The sequence below is a fragment of the Parasteatoda tepidariorum genome, chromosome 4 (assembly GCF_982258835.1).
Source record: "Parasteatoda tepidariorum strain Cologne lab strain chromosome 4, Ptep-v5.0, whole genome shotgun sequence".
Lineage (NCBI taxonomy): Eukaryota > Metazoa > Arthropoda > Arachnida > Araneae > Theridiidae > Parasteatoda > Parasteatoda tepidariorum.
In genome coordinates this window covers 116,762,820-116,766,735 of record NC_141758.1, presented here as the reverse complement: position 1 = coordinate 116,766,735, position 3,916 = coordinate 116,762,820, and the positions used below count along the sequence as shown (strand labels likewise).

At 25.2% G+C, this 3,916-nt stretch overlaps 1 long non-coding RNA gene across 1 annotated transcript in view; it reads right to left on the bottom strand.

Annotated features, from left to right (window-relative positions):
* LOC147812617 (uncharacterized) overlaps positions 1–3,551 on the bottom strand; it is a 39,599-nt gene extending 36,048 nt beyond the window's left edge. Inside the window, exon 1 of the long non-coding RNA XR_015433470.1 lies at positions 2,205–3,551. This is a non-coding gene — a long non-coding RNA (uncharacterized LOC147812617). The remainder of the gene's footprint in view (positions 1–2,204) is intronic.
* Positions 3,552–3,916: the final 365 nt, after the last annotated feature.

The window sequence follows — 3,916 nt, the reverse complement described above, 5'->3', positions numbered from 1 at the left end:
CCCATCTCTTAAAAGTATTAAGAAAAAAAAACAAAAACAATTTCAAATGTTTTACATTTAAAATTTAATACAATTACACTTAATTAATCACAGATTTACATTTCTTTCAATAAGAGTTTAAAAATCTACCGGTTATTTAAAATTTGACTAAAATTTACTGTAAATATAGAAAATGAGAAACTTTTGAAAAATGTGTAACTTTAAAGCTGTATAGAAAAAATATATATATATTTTCATATATTGGAGTGTTGTCAATAAAAAAAACAACCCAGTAAAGTTTTTATATAAAGAATCTTGTAAAAATTACTTATATAAAAAACTACGGTTCTATAATCATCGAAATACTACATAATTTTTAAAAAACCATATTAAGATGAATATATTAACTTTTAAATTGCAAAATAGCATAATAAGAAACATCAAATTAATAATCACTTCAAAATTAAAGAATAAATAAAAGTCTTCAAAACACACATCAGCAATTCCAGCTTCTAAGTTAACTCTTGTTAAATTATTTTAGAAACAAATTGGATAAAATATTGCATTTGTTTGAAATATTTATTATTAACAAATTGTTGCAAAATAATGGAAGTGAACAAGATTTAAATAAATAAGTTTACTTACAATATAAAATAAAAACTTTCAGCAACATCTAAAGAATAAATTAATTCCTGAAATAAAATTAAAAGCTTTTATCTACTCAAACTGTAAGAAATTTTTAAAAAAAATTCTAAGTAATAAACGAAAACAAAAAAAAAAATAATGCAACCAGCAGCATTGAATTATTAATCCAATGTATTAATACACACACACAAAAAAGTAAATAAATACTTAAAAAATAAAACAGCCAAAATCTAAAAATATTTAAATAATTAGACCAAAAAAATAATAATAATAACATCAAATAATAAAAACACTTCTTGAATTTGCAAAAAACTATGTGATGGTTCAAGAATATATTTTTAAGAAAAACTAAAAATCAAAGTTTTGAGTTTGCAGGCAATCTTTAGACACATAATCAATTCATAAAATACTGATTAATCTAATTTTGCAAAACATTTTAGGGACAGTTAGCAATTTCAATTGGGATTTTTGGTATTACCCTAAAAGAGTAGGCTTACACCTAAATACTGTTGTTCAGTTATCAAAGCATGCAAAAAAGTTTGTTTCTAACAAGGGAAGAACGCATCTTGAAAACTCCAATTAAAACAAAGTTAAGCTTTAAACTCCAATCAAAACAAAGTTAAGCTTAAATTAAAGAGCATGTAGCTAAGATAGGGTACAAATTATACAAGCGATTAAATTTCAGAATAGATGGCGCTATTGGTCGAAAATGACATCACAATTTGTGAGAAAGGAGATGGTATGTATTGGTTGATGTGATTTTGAAAAAGTGCTGAAAATTTTTCCTCAAAACAAGTTATTTCTATGATTTTCTTTATTTTTATTTAATCATTTATAATTGATTTTACTTCAATTTCAAGATATAAAACTTCAATATTTTCAAAGGTGCTTTTAGTTTAATATTTTAAAAATAAGTTAATATTTAGTTCAGTTTAATATTTGTAGCGTGACCGTTAAGTTGCTCTTCTACCAGAGAGGTCCAGAGTTCAATTCAAATTTCCTCAACTAAAAAGATTGATAACTATTTAATAAGTCTTAATTCATTTATAAATTATAATTTTCCTAATCAAAATTAATTCTTTTCAAAAATAAAAATTTTAAAATAAAAAATGAATAGATGTTTCATATTTGTTAATTTTTAATTGAAATATATGGATTATACTTTAACTAATTATAAAAATTTTAATGTAAATTTTAAAATATTATGGTTATAAAATGGATTCAGCATTCTTTAATTGAATTTTGCAATTTAAATTTTTTTTAAAAAAAAACTTACATTTTAAATTACAAGATTCAGATATCGCAACGCTCGAATACGCCATCTGGGGAGAGACCGGTTTCATGCCCTTGGCCCTTCTCTCTTCCCTTTCCTCCTCTCTTCAGTTGTATAGGAATGAACAACGATATTTTCTCTTTTCTTAATATTTTTCCTTTTTATTAAATAAAGATATTTTTTAAAATTTCCCTGATGCTTTTCCTTAGAACTATGTTTAATGTAATTTTCAGTTCCACATAGTTTTCCAACTTAAAAGATTTTAATCTATATGAAAATCAAGGGAGAAACTAACATACTTTCTTACTCTATGACTCTCCACACGCCAATGGGGAAAGCATGCGAAGTGTTGCCATAGGTAGTGAGTTCTGCTCGACACCACCTGCAACCCATTACGATCAACAATAGCTACTGATATTTTTTTGTTCTTAAAATAATTTCTAAATTGAATAAAACATTAAATAGCTGCAAACATTTCTAGAAAAAAAAGTTAGAGATAATAAATATTCTATCCAAACCCAAACATTTCAGCAAAAAGGGAAAGTCTAAACGAACCAAAATTTACCCCTCTCAAATTCAATCCTACTCAATTTTCAAAATTAATAAATAAATAAGTTTAAAAAAAATAATAACAATGATTTTAGGATTTTTCAATCACTTTGAAGGACCTACTCAATAACAGTTAGTATGCTAAAATACATGTCCACTAGATTTTATAACATTGGAGCATATATTAATTGTATCAATTTTACATTGTTTAATAGTTCTGGCAATTTTTAAATATGTGTTGCTCATATCTACTAATGCAAATGAATTAACAGTTGCATTGTGGTTTAATTAACAAAATACATCGAATTGACATTAGCATACATGCAAACTTTTAAAGACTAGAACTGGTAAGACTATCCATTAACAATTTATGAAGCATATAAGAATTTGAAAACTAATATTTAGCATATCTGTTTCAATTTTAAAAACACAACACCTCAGAATATCAGTAAAGTATTTTGGGCACAATAAAATCCTTTGTAGTACAATATTTTGACAGATAACAAACTTAAGATTTACAAAACTATAGTTTCCTTAAAATAAATCATAAATTGCAAATTTTTTTATTATAATTCACTATGACTAGTTTTTTAAAACGTGTTTATATAAAGTGCAATATGTTGCCCATAGATATAATGACATGAAACATGAAGCAAGTCTTAAAGATGACGTAAATTATGTACAACATATGACTTGCAAATTGAAATGAAACATATGTTCCGTAAATCGAAGCATATATGAATAGCAAATGATTAAGTTTGAAAAATGCACAAAGTAACAAGTCATAAATAGCAACGAGTGATTAATAAATCAACGAAATGCAAACTTTGTCACATGATTCTTTGATTACTTTAATGCAAAACCCAACACATTATTTGGTAATGACTTTTATGTAAAAAATGATGCATAATCTAGTAATCATTAAATGCAAAAGGAGATTGATAAATCACTTAGATGAAAATTGCAAACAGTAATTTTTAAACCCCTTTAATGCTATTTGCAGAAGGAAAATTTTAAATCCTTCTAACACAAATCTCAGTGTGTGATTCGTAAATCACTTGAATAAGAATTGTGATGCATGATTCGGAAAACACTTAATAGCATGTAATACTTAGCATGATTCAGGAAGCATTTCAATGCAGACACTGATGAGTTATTTACAAATCACCATAATGACACAACTAATTACTTTCATGTAAAACACTATGCTTGATTCTTCATTCACAGAATATTTACCTAAGGGGGATAAAAATATAATGCATAAAACTGAACATAAAATGATAAAAAATTGAAATGAAGTTAACACAGTGATTATATTTAAACTTTTACTAAATATCAAAGTGAAAAATTATGTATTCCCCTTTGACCTACAAGAATTTAGTCATTGTAGCTTTTTGAAAATTATGTTGGGAAATTTTTTTTACTATTTCATATTTAATGGCTATATAGATTAAATACATCACAAATTAC